The 13,820-nt window shown below is 37.1% G+C and overlaps 1 long non-coding RNA gene across 1 annotated transcript in view; it reads right to left on the bottom strand.

Annotated features, from left to right (window-relative positions):
* The window catches only part of LOC128110775 (uncharacterized), a 119,755-nt gene that overhangs the window by 43,661 nt on the left and 62,274 nt on the right, over positions 1-13,820 (bottom strand). Inside the window, exons 8-10 of the long non-coding RNA XR_008218325.1 lie at positions 11,662-11,733; positions 11,006-11,080; positions 6,248-6,512 (exon numbers count right to left, since the gene is read on the bottom strand). This is a non-coding gene — a long non-coding RNA (uncharacterized LOC128110775). The remainder of the gene's footprint in view (positions 1-6,247; positions 6,513-11,005; positions 11,081-11,661; positions 11,734-13,820) is intronic.

Here is a 13,820-nt window from a genome sequence, read left to right as displayed (position 1 = left end):
GAAGTGATTGCTACCAATCTGATGAGTTCAATTTCCAAAACTCACATGGAGAAGAAAATAATCAGTCAACTCCTGTAAGTTCTCCTCTGACATCCATATGCTATAGTTTATAAGTGAACACGCACAGGCACACAGGAAAAAGTAAATGAAAGGAATAAAAATAAAAATTTAAAGATAACACTTAATTTCAATGGTACATTGGAAAATGTAGATATGAATTATAAGAAATCAGATTCACTATGCAAACAATTTAAAAGGCTTTCACAGTGTGGGCTTAAGTGTGAACTGAATGCTGAAGTTCTGGGTGTGCAAATGTACATACTTTTAGACTCTTTGTCATAATTGCACATTTTTGTCATTTTTATTTTTGTTGTTTTGTGGGAGTCCACAGAGGTTTCCTAGTGAGATGTGAGCTTGCTTTACCCAGCAGGACTGCATAAGAGGATGATTGGACCATGGGCCTGGGTGCCAGGTGTTTGGAAGGGTCTACATTTGGTTGTATCTAGCATGGGGAGGTCTTTTGCCTCACCCTTTGGCATTGTTGTAAAAAGCCCTTTTGAATAAAGTTCTGCGCAGTTGGGTATTGACCCAGGTCCTCCCAAAGCTATCCTATGTTTTTGTCTTTCCTCTCATTGGCTAGGCCTATACTTCTATCTACAAGTTCCTTATTCCTCTCTCCTCTTCACAGGAACCCTGTAAAAGGTGGGGGCTGGTCCCCCAACATTGTTTCTTAGGATAAAATCTTTCCCATTGACGAAAAGTAGTAAATGTTAAAAGATATACACAAACCCAGTCCTGAAGAATTTAGCAACTATGTAATTATTAGCATTTAGCAAACAGTTCATTTTCCTGAAATAAGCAGCATATTTATTTCATTTTGGGGATGATTAGAACATTTGGGAATTTAGTAAAATAGGCATTATCTACAATTATTTTAAAAGTTCTTTTTTATATACTACCTTCAAATTCTTAAATAAAAAAATGCATGTAATTCTTAGGTTTGGGTTGAGGAAGGAGGGTAAACAGCAGCATAACTGAGCCTGGTAATAATAATATATATCTAAGCAGAATTCAAATATTTACTTAAAAAAAAACACACCTGATAGTGAGATTCCAGGAGAGGAAATATCTGAAGAGATTTACAAGAAGCTGAAAAATTTAATTAGGTAATACTTTATCTAAAAAGTAAATAGCTTTATAAGGCATATTTAATGGTTTCAATAAGGCAAAAGGAGAGTAGTGTTTTTCCTTTTTAATTTCCAACTTAATTCATTTAGCAAACTTTAAAATTTACATGTTTGCTGGGTTCAAATGCAAATTTTCCATCACAATTGTCAGCTTAGAAGGAAGGGAATTTTATAAATTCAAAGTGCAATTATTTCACTGCTCCTGGGAATTAAGCTTTATTCTGTCTCAAACATCTCAAATCAGATAATGCACCCATCAAAAAATAAAAACAAGGTCATTTTGACCTAAGTAATGAATAAAACCTTAACCTACACTAAGAATTATTCTAAAATAATTTATTCTTTTTCATATTACACTATTTTAATCTGTTTATATCATTAGAAAGCTTATAAGTAATTCATTGGTGTCAAAGTATAAAATTTCTAAAATAGAAAGTGAAAGTAAATGAAATTTAATAATAGTCCTTGAAAGTTGAGACTGTAACACTTCTCAAAATACTTTTGTGCTCATCAAGACCACAGGAAAAAATAACTATATTAAACCAATATAAAGAAAATTTACATGCTTTCTGAAATTTTAAAGCTTATAAATATAGCTCAGCTTCAAAACTATCAACATGTACAGCATGGATGATCATAATTGTCAGTTTGATTGGATCAATCTTGCCTAAGAAACAAACATGTGGAGGTTGTATGTAAGGGGTTTCCAGACAATTTAAGGCTGAGAAAGGAAGACTTACTCTGAATGTGGAAGGCGATCCTAGACCTGATAAAAAGTAGGAGGCAAGCTGAACATCAACATTTGTCCTTATTCTCCTTCCCCACACTTTCCTCTCCATGGTGTACTGTATCCCCTAGAACTGTAAGCCCCAAAGAACACTTCATTTTTGTTTTTGTTTTTGCTTTCTTTAGCTACACAAGTAGCTAACACAAATTCAAATTCATGTCTTTACCAGAGAAAGCCTCATCAAATATAACATCTGGCAAATTTAAAGCATCTAAAGAAACATCAAACTACACAAAATTAAAAAATGTGAAATAGAGGTAGGCAGAGTGGCTATATATAAAGGCATTCGCTATACCAGCCTAATCACCTGAGTTCAGTCATAGAACCAACTTCCACAAGCTGTCCTCTGATGTACACAGGCACACATGTACCTACTTATGCATGGGGGCAGGAGGTATGACAGGGAAGGGGAGAGAGAGAGAGAGGGAGGAAGGGAGGAAGAGAGAGAGGGAGGGAGGAAGGGAGGGAGGGGGGAAAGAAGGAGAGGGAGAGGATGAGAGAATGTTTAAGTTAAAAACTATTAACAGAATTGGAAGTTAGATGTTTTTATTGTTAATTTCAAGTAAAATTCGGAGACATCGATACCATGGAATAATCTTTACCACTTTATCCTGTCTGACATTTGCCCCAGAATGGTGTAATATTCTTTGCTACATGTTGTAAAGGGGTTCACTCAGTAACTTTTAACTTTTTCCTCACTTTTACTGCAAAACAAACTTCAATTAAATAATAAAATTAAGTGATTTTAGTCAAAAGTGAACACTGATGAACTTTTACTTTTGAGACAGCCTTGTTACCTATCTCAGTCCAGCGGCAACTTCATGACCTTCGGCCTCCAGGATGGCAGAATTACAGACGTGTGTTAGACATCACCACCAGTGGAATCATTGTCATCCTCAGTTTGAGTTGTAACCTCGGCATGATGGTTAGTGTTAATCACCGCCCGGTGAAATCTAGGATCCCATGGAAGAGGCTCTTCTTGGCATGTGTGGGGATTATTTTGATTAAATTAACAGAGGTAGGAAGACCCATCCACTGGGAATGACACTCTTCCCCGGTTGGGATCCTGGACTATATGAATGACGGCAGGTAACTAAGCAGCAGCCTGCATCTTTATCCCCCTCTGTTTCCTAAGTGTGGGTAAGATGTGACCAGAAGCTTCAAGTTCCTGCTGTCTTGACTTCCTTGTCAGGATGCCTTGAACTGTGAGCCAAAATAAACTTCTCCTCTTAAGTTCCCTTTGTCAGAATATTTTATCACAGCAAAAGCAAAAGTAACTGAGACACTGGGATGCCGATCTTCAATTCAATGAAAGCAGATGGTATCTGAAGGTAGTAAAAGCATGAGTGTTCTGTGTGACATTCAGCAATCTAATATCAGAGCCTGCGTATACTGCACTCTTCTTTAACAAAGCTTGAACTTAGTAGCATAATTCTATCAAACAGGACATGGTAAAACTAATAAAATGGCATTTCTAACACTAGGCTTTCAAAGACTGGCTTTTGTTTCCTGTCTCTGCCTCTCTTGATCACATCGATGAAGAAAGGCCAAGGCAATGATAAACCAGGGATCTCACCAAGCAACCTAGGAGGAATAGAATCTTACTATAAAATTATGCATGCAGAAGCAAATTCTACCAAACAAATCTGGAAAGGACTGCAGTCCCAAATTGACACCTTGACTGCAGCCTAGGATACAACTAAGCTGGAGAGCTCAGCTAAGCCAGAATTGCCTTCCCTCCTCCATTCAGGAAAGGAGTAGGTAACTAAAACTGCATTATGATAATAACACTGTACTGGCTGGTTTTGTGTATCAACTTGACACAAGCTAGACTCATCAGAGAAGAAGGAGCCTCAGTTGAGGAAATGCCTCCCTAAGATCTGTCTGTGAGTCATGTTTTTTCAATTAATGATCAATGGAGATGGGCTCAGCCCATGGTAGATGGTGCCATATCTGGGCTGGTGGTCCTGGGTTCTAGAGGAAAGCAGGCTGAGCAGCCAGGGGAAGCAAGCCAGTAAGCAGCATTCCTCCATGACCTCTGCATCTGCTCCTGCCTCCAGGATCCGACTCTGTTTGAGTTCCTGTCCTGACTTTCTTCAGTGATGAACAGCAATGTGGAAGTATAAGCCAAATAAACCCTTTTCTTCCCAACTTGCTTTTTGGTTATGGTGTTTTATTGAAGCAATAGAAACCCTAACTAAGACAAGCATACAACATTAAAAGAATGAAGTTGATTTTAATACAAAACAATATATAATGAATGAAGACAATGTTTAAAGCATCAATGAAGCATTGCAAATGATGGGTCCTGATAAGAAATATTTCTGAAGAAGATTGCTCAAATGGGCAATGAAAACAGATGGCAATCATCTAATTTGAATGGCACTAAGGAATCTAAATGCTATTCTATGAGAGGTAAGAAACCATTAAAGATTTTTAAGGGTAGAAAATATGTCATGAGGTTCATTTTGGAGGACAAAGTTTTGGTGCCTTTCTTTATGGTAGATTAGAAGTGAAGGGGAAAAAAACCACCTAGTTCATTGAAAAGTTGGAATGATGATGAATGAGGTCTGAGAAAAACGTGAAGTTCATGGGAACAAAATTGCTAGGATTGGCAGAACACATTGTGATGGGAAAACTGAATAAAAATAAGTTAGGAAGATGGCACCAGATCTCTAAACCACACTAATGTGGAGAAATGTCACCATTATGAAACAAGGGAGTGAAGAAAAAATGGAGGGGCTATGCAAAGGACAAAGCTAGTTTGTTTAAAGTGGACTTGTTCGAGAGACAGCAGGAAATGTATACACTAACAAGTCAGCAATTTCCAAGATAATTATGATGCATAACAAGCAAGTCAGAACTGCAGGTAAGGTTTTGGGAATAATTAACTTAGGGATGCTGGGGAAAGCTATGAAAAAAAATGAGGCAGCCCACTGCGTGCTTAAAAACCTCTCATTGCTCTCTCCAACCAGTGGGATAAAATCATTAAAATACCTACTTATGCAGCCTTAGCTGCCCAAAATGCCAACATACATTCCATAGTCTAAACACACACAATTATTACCAGGTCTCCCGGTATAGCACCCCACACCTAAAAAACCCTTGCAACTTCTATTCCAAAATGCACCTTCCAAAAACATTTTTTGTAAACTTCATGGAACTTCAAGCGTTAGTTCATTTTGCTTCTAGAATATATTATCCTCATGACTAAAAAGCTTTTTTTTTTTTTTTTTTTTTTTGGTTTTTCGAGACAGGGTTTCTCTGTGTAGCTTTGCGCCTGTCCTGGAACTCACTTGGTAGCCCAGGCTGGCCTCGAACTCACAGAGATCCGCCTGGCTCTGCCTCCCGAGTGCTGGGATTAAAGGCGTGCGCCACCACCGCCCGGCGACTAAAAAGCTTTTATCACAAAATATTATTAAGTTTTCTTACCTTTAGTTCCTAACACTTAAACTGGAGCAGTAATTCACACATATTAATTTGAATATGCAGTGGTATCTGAGGTGTATATATCATAAACTTAATATATAAAACGAAGTAATTGTTGAGTAATAAAACAAGGGACAGGTAATGGAAGGGCTATGAAAATATACAAAACATTTTGCCTTAAGAGGCAGACCAATAAAAAGGAAATAAGGATAGTAAGGAATTAAAATGGTGATGTGTAAAGATGATTTTCCACTTAAGATGAGATTACGTCTTGATAAGCCATGTAAATTAAAAATATTGAGAGTCTGAAGTCCCTTGAGCACACCTACCAAACATCATAACTCAGTACCCAATACTCTGTAAAGCTCTGGTTGATTCTCCTCACAGGTATGCAGCTGCAGAACATTATCATACTTATATTAGCAGCCTAGGAAAGGAGCTCTATTCAAATTTTGAAATACCTTTGCAACTGAAAATGTATTATTTTCGCACAATCACAAAACAGAAAAATTATAAGCTACCCATTGTAGGTTTGACACTACTTTAAAGGGGCAAACTTACCAGACTCTAGAAGGGAACATTTCAGTCACCACCCGTTGCAATTTCAGTTTTAAAAAAATATAATCAAATTAATGTTTTGTGACATTTGGAAGGCTTGTGGATAAAAACCAGAGAAATTTTATCAATTCTACTAGGAAAGGCTTCCAATCGATTGTTTTGCCTCTCACACTGAAGGGTCACAATATATTATCCTTTCTCAGAACTATGGAACTCTTCAATGTATTTCCCTTTTTTCCATTGTTCACATTTATGTACTTGTCTGGGCCAAACAAGATCATTCTACCTCCAGCCTTGTTCACAAACAAGCGCAGCTGCCCTCTTGTCCTCCAGAAATTCAATGACACTGAGTAGCTGAAGTGCTCTCCTGTGTCCATCACTGTCTTTGGGCAGCCTCCACTCAGCACTTTGGGCAGCACAGAAAACCATGCATGTTCTCAGCACCATCGCAGCACAGGTGAGGTTTATCTCACTTGGGGTCATGAGCTTCTTCCAGCATTTAATTTGAAGTGAAACGTGGAACTCAGCTGTTAATCAAAGTCTGTTCTTTCCTATGGTCGTTAAATTAAAAAAAAAAAAAAAAACAGTAATTCATGTGGGTTAGGGTAAATTATGTATCATAATTAAATTTTCTTTTGCTCCTCACTTGTAAACATTCACTGTTTTTTTTCTATGACTGAAAAGTTTCCATTCTAGTTTATACAAGCAATTAAAAAATGAAAAATTAATCCTGCTATTCTCACATTGCAATACAACACAAAGTAAACCTACCAAAATAATTGATGGCATAGAGTTAGCCTATTATTTTTGTAGAATAAATTGGTTTTGAAATAAGACACCATATAATAAAATAATACTGTAATTACAAATAATTACTATGAAGACATTATTAGGTGGTAGGCAATGAAATAACAGCCTCAGAGAGATGAACTGACTCATTAAAAACAGTGTATTTAATAAGGAGTAAGAAAGGATGCAAACCCAGCGGTGGACTTCAAGGACCAGGATCATAACTAATGCTTTGGAGTATGCAGGACCCAAAATGCTATGTCATTTGTGATTTAAAATATAATACTAACATTTTGTGATACTCAAAATACCACTGAGTGATGCCAGATATGAGCAAAAAGGTCGGTCGCATTACTGGATGATTCAATAACTATAGGTAATAATAATAACATGCTATATGTTTTTAAAAGCTTAGAAAGTAGGATTTTGAACATTTTGCCCTCAATGATAAATAACTGAGGGGATGGATACATTTAGTGTAATTTAAATATTGTACAATTAAACATATATCACATCATAAACCCTAACTATGTACAGTTTTCATAATTTGTATAGCTATTAAAATAAATTTCATATAAAATTTTAAAACGGTTGCTAGAAGTGGAAACCAAATATCTTCTGTAGATAAACAACTCCCCTTTGAACTATTTTTTTTTCTATTCTAAGTAACTGAACAAATATTTTTACTTAAAAAACAATCAAGAAGTTGGATTCTTATCTCTATTTTCAATCATTAAAAGTACCCAAAAAAAAAAAAGTCAATGAAGAAAAAGGCACAAAGGCTGACAGAAAGACACCACACACTAGACAAACCTCCTGGATGAGAAGTCTGGGGGAGGTTTGGGGAAAATCTCAGATTTAGACTGATCCTCCTCCAGAGTGCAGCCTGGTGGGTTCAATTGCAGAAGGCTGCTCCACATCTCATCTTCTAGGAACTGAGCAGGCAATGCCAGACCTGGAGATCCTTTGGGGCTAATCTGGCACCCTCACAAGCTCGCTCAACAGACCCACAAACTCCCTGAAATTCTGCCATCATAGTCACAGTTAGAGCCACGTGTGCCTTCCGAGAAAGTTTGCTTAAACCTAGCAGGAAAGAATTGAGATGGAAATTTAAATCTTTAATAATTGTTTTCTCTGTCTTTTTCCATCAAAGACATCTAACTGCTAATCAGAGCTTCTGCAAGGCAAGAGATACTATTACAGAATTATCACCTGAGTGGATACAATTCTATTCCAGAGGAGATATTTGACAGATTAGTTAGCTCATGTCACCTTTTCAGAAGCTGTTCATTTTTGTTAGACTTTTAAAATATTTGAAATGTTTCACAGACAAAACTCCAAGGAGCCCAGAAATGCCAAATTGACTCCACTATGAATCAGAACAAAGCCTGCTGCACTTGGTTATCATTTCTCAATATGAGTCAAATGCCTTTTGTGTGGAGAGTCAAAAGCCAGTAGAATATCCCGACTAGTCAGCTGAGACTCTGGACTGCTTTGAGTTCCTCTAACTATTGTCTCAAGTTAGGAAGAAATCAAATCTCCTAAGGCAGAATTTAGCTGAAAACTAGAAGCTTGTATCTTGCCCCTCTAACTTTACCCTCCTCTCTTGATAAATTCTTAATATTCAGTTTTGACCCAACTTAGTTATTTTTTTTTTTTTTACTTTCTGTTCAACACCATCTGGCACATATCTTTTTACTTAGATTTTGCAAAAACACTTTTGAATACGTGTGTGCATAATGTGTGTGTAAATAGATGGATACATAGATATATATGTAGATAGATGATAGCTAGATAGATAGATGATAGGTAGATGACAGATAGATAGATAGATAGATAGATAGATAGATAGATAGATAGATAGATAGATAGATAGATAGGTAGATAGATGATAGATATGTGTGTGTGTCACACAAAAACTGTGTGTGATAAACAAGATGTTGATGATCACATGCCTGGTAAGAAACCACCCTAGCGGCATGTATGGTCCTCTCATTGCTCCTCCTCCCATCCCTCCACTTCTATGCATTTCTCACTCTTGGCATTTTTATGCCATCCCAAACTTGCCTTTGTTTCTGTGGCATTTTTCTCTACTGGGTTCACTTTCAACTTCAAATAACCATTTATTTCTAATACTGAACAGCCCTGTTATCAGTCTCTTTCAAAGCAGACCCTGAAGGCCTCCTTCTTTCTAACATAAGGAGGTCTCTCAAGGTGTTTTGTTAAAAATGTCTATCTACCTAGCAGAAAACTCATGCCACTCCCTTAGGGGCAGTGCAAGGACCTTTAGTTATATATCTAAACAGCTCTGTTTGTCATTCTGTTTTCAAATAGCTTTGTCAACTAAATAAAATGCATGTGTTAACAAAAAGTTAACTCAAGACAACAAAGTACTCTATTCATTTATGATTAAGTCATAATAAAAATATATATAACATCCATTCCATTATTATATTCAAATTGTTACTTTTCAACCTTAAAAATAGCATGTGTCATGGCCTTAATTAGACAAAAAACTTTATAATATTTGCATGATTTATGAACTACAGAAAACCAATTAATTTCATTGTTGTTACTTAATTAAAGCTAATAGTATTTTACAATAGCTACAAAACTAATAGCTATATCGTGCTTAATTCTGCCAGCTCATGTTATGACTGAATATCATGTGCTTGTATGAACAAGGGGTACACAAGTGGATTTTATGTGTACATATCCATGTGTACCGAGTTCACTTTATTGTAAGTGAGATTTCCATTTACATTAGTCAAAGATAATATTTTTCACAGTTTTGTTATTTTCTAAAAGAAAATAAAAAGACTACTTGGTAAATATTTTCTAATCATGTCCACTTGTTTTTTGCCAGTAAAGCAGACTCTATTTTGCAAAGGTACCATTAAAAGATAATGGGGCAATTAAATATGATACCCATATGAAACTTAAACAGAAAAAGCATTCTGCAGCTATTTATTTAGAGCTAAATTTGGTAAATAGAATCAACGTTGTTGAAGAATTTCCATGTGTGCTCCAACCAGAAAAAAAATGTGATTATTCTTAGACTACAATATTTATGAAGATCTCCAAACATGCCACTTAAATGACTCAAATTTCACATTCATTTTAACCTCCCTCCAAGGGACTGATCAGTCATGTATGGTGCTACAGATCTCAGGATTTAAAGGTATTACCTTCAGATGTGACAAGAGCTTACAATTCCCAAACAAAGGAATCAACTAAATTTTATCATTGGTATATTTGATTATTTCTAGATTTGAAACCTAAGGTCTATAAGAGAAAGCAGCAACTTCAGAAAATATTTCATTCAAAAGCACTGGGAAAATAGTGATTCAGGATCTAGATGCTTCTATCTTTATTTCCTGTTTATTTTCTTTGCATTTTTGTACATCATTTGCTTGGCTGTGTTTTGGCTTATATTGCACTAGAAAAAGCTTGTACGTGCATGGGGTTTTTTTGTACCTACTCTATAATATTTTCTCTACTATTTTCATCTTCTAGCAGTGGAGTCCATCTGTCATCTCCAACCACAACATGACAAGAAAACTCCTCCCAAATCACTCTGATATTGCAGTTGGCTTTCCTCCTAAATACTATTGTAGAAAATAAATTCCAAGTGAAAACAACTTACCAGGAAGACTCACATACAAGTATGGAAAATGGGAGAGATAGAAACTGGAGGAAACAATTCATGCTGACAAACAGGCAAAACACACACAAAAAAAAAATAAAACATATATTAATACAGTCTACTATGACAACTTTGCAAGCTCACAACCCCTCACTACCTAAAACCAGCTGAAAGGCCAGGCTGAGAGTTTGGAGAACTACTTTATGAAGGATCAGTGGCCACTCATCTTCCCTTGCAAGTGTTCATTGCCATGAGTCATTGGTCTGGCACGAGGCCTCTGGTTTTTTTTGCTACACCACTGATAATAAGCTCTCACTGGGGCTCCTTTTGTATATCCTGTTGTTGTCCTATGTCACGGAGATCCTGCTGTTTTGGATCTGTAGGTCGGTCCACTTCTCATGCTGCAACAGTTCATAAATGTGGTGGATGTTGGGGTGGGTCAACTCACAGCCCTGGTTCTGGGTCTGGGTGGTAACTGGGTTGGTCAGCCCACCAGGTTTCCTTTATCTTCACTACCTACCTGAATGAGCTCTCCAGCACTGCCTTGACTAGCTCACCCAAATCATGCTGGGAAAATGGATATGAATATGTAGTAAAATAAAACTCTACCTTCATCTCTCACCATGAACACCATTCAACTGAAAATTCGTTGAGGACTTCAACACAAGACTCAATACGTTGAAACTGTTAAAGAAAAGAGTAGGGAGGACATTTAGTATATAGGCAAAGGCAAAGACTTTCTGAATAGGACTCTAGTAGCTAAGGAAATAAGACTAACAATTGACACATAGGATCTCATGAAATTCAAAGGTTTCTGTACAGCAAAGAAAACTGTCACTCAGATTAAGAGGCAGCCTATAAAACTGAAGAAAATCTTTGCCAGACCATACTTGCAATAGAGGATTAATATCTAGAAAACAAAAGAGCTCAAAGAACTAATCATCTGGACCTGCCTCAACTGAATCTACCAGGCCGAGCTGAATCCCCAGGGAAGACCTTGCGTTGGGGGAGGTGGGAATGGGGGGAGGATTGAGGGAGAAGGCTGGGGGGTGGGAGGAGGGAGGACAGGGGAATCCATGGCTGATATGTAAAATTAAATTAATTATAAAATAAAAAAAGAAAATAAATAACCCTATTTAAACAATAGATAATCAATCAAAACAGCTATGAAGAAAAATTAAACAAATTTTCAAGTAGAAACAACAACAGCAACAAAAAGAAATGATATTGAGTGTGGTAACCCAGACACGGAAAAAGATAAATACCATGTTTCACTAATCATGTATGGATACTCTCTTCAAATCTTCAGATTTTTGTGTTCAACCTGTGGTACCTACCTGTAGGAAGAAAGGAAATATAAAAAAAGCCATTGAGTGTGGATACCTGAAGTGAAAGGTGATAGTACGATGGAGGTAATATGAAAACAGAGAGTATTTGGGGTGTGGAAAGTTTAAGCAGGGCTAACTGTGGGGGGCAGGGAGGTAAGGGGGGAAAGGAAGGGTTAACCAAAGGAAAATTGCATGAAAAATCCATACAGAACCTTATAACTTTGTAAGTCAATTTAAAAAATGTAAGTTAAGAGATTTGAGAGATAGTTTAGTTGCTAAGCTTTTTGGCTCTTCTGGAGGACCTGAGTTCAGTTCCCAGCACCCACACTAGGAGGCTCACAAACTACCCCCCAGCTCTAGCTCCAGAGGATCCTCAACTTTTTTCTGGTCCTGTGGGCACTTGCACACACACACACACACACACACACACACACACACACACACACACACACACATGTGGAAACCTACTGAACAAGCCATAGCCAGTAAACAGCATCTCTCCATGGCTCTGCTTCAGTTTCTGACTCCAGATTTCTGTCTTGAGCTCCTGCCCTGCTTTTCCTTACTGGTATTTATCACAACAATAGAAACCTTCACTAAGACAGTCACTATTAACAAGACTGTCCCTTATGATGTCTCGATAACTCACACCTGACTAAAGCATTGCCATATTTTCCCCCACAGATAACCTCTTTCCAGGTATCCTATTTTTATGCATTCCCCAAAGCCCACCTTAATGCAGCAGCCAGAATCAGCCTTCAAAAGGCAAATCAGATCAGGTGCCCCTTAGATTAAAACACACAAGTGATTGCTTCGCTCTGATAATAGGATCCAGACAAGGTCTTGTCTGCCTGCCTGACTTTGTCCTGACTGTGTCTGCCCTTGATTACTCCAATTGCTTGATAGGAGCCCTTTTCCACATGCTGACATCTGCTGGACTTGCTTGCACCTTGAGAATCTGCTATTTCTTTTTCTCTGCCTGGAATGGTCTGTCCCCAGGAGCTGAGGTAGAGGAAAATCTGAGAGAGACACATTTATGAGGCCAAGAAAAAAAAAATCTGAGAAAGTGCATCAGATGTGGTGGAAACATCCTGCTAAGCACTTAAGACAATAGCTCCAGATTTCCTACTATTCTGTTCTTACAGATACCCTTGCTTATATGTAGCTTTGATCATTTGTACAGTAATTCTATTTCCATAGGCTACGACTAAACAATTTGTATATTATGCAGGCATACACAAGAACTTTTAATCTTCCCTACTTAGCAACTCAGAATCATAAACTACACCAAGCACAGAGCACAGAAGAAACAGGCGGTAGCACATACTATATCAGCTGTCAAGATGTTTCTCTCAGAACGTAGAACCTTTTTGACATTATTTCCTCCGAGTTACTTCACATTACCTTTTTGGCAAAACATTTCCCATCAATATCTGCTAGATTCAAATAGTACAAAAAAAGTCAATTAAAAGGTCATTTCTAGTATGGACACCTAGGAACAAGGTAATAAGATGTATCTGTCTGAACTGATAAGTTTTTCAGTAATTGAAAATCTTTTACTCCACAGCTTCCACTCAGCCACACAGCCCATCATTTTCAGCACTTCTCACAGCTACTGAATTCACACACTTAGATTTAGGCTTAACAGGTAAATCTAGAGCCCAAAGTAAGAAAAAACATATTTATTACTACCCAGAGTCTTGTCAGAGCTATCCACATTTGGGTCATCAATACAGAAGTAAATGTTTTGATCAAACTATCTAGAGATTTGTTGTATTATTGTTAAAATCATGGGGTTTAATTTTATCCAGATGTCTGAAATTTAGCCTTCAAATATTCTAAATGTACAGATTTTCAATTCCTCAATGAAAGGGGTTTTTGTTGGTTTCTTTAGTATGCGGAATTTTGAGTCTTATAACAGTGGTTTGATAGTTAATAGTTTACAATGCTTTCCACGTATCAATTTTTATAAAGTTAGAGGGGGAAAAAAAAGCTTCAGACACATTATTCTCATTCCACACTCTGGAGAGGTTAGGAGGTTTCCTTCTCTTGGTGGTGGTAGATTTCTGGTTTTGTTTTCTTTTGTCTTAATGGTG

This window comes from Peromyscus californicus, unplaced genomic scaffold, assembly GCF_007827085.1.
Source record: "Peromyscus californicus insignis strain IS unplaced genomic scaffold, ASM782708v3 Scaffold_15__1_contigs__length_86483966, whole genome shotgun sequence".
NCBI lineage: Eukaryota > Metazoa > Chordata > Mammalia > Rodentia > Cricetidae > Peromyscus > Peromyscus californicus.
This window is presented reverse-complemented; position numbering and strand designations above follow the sequence as displayed.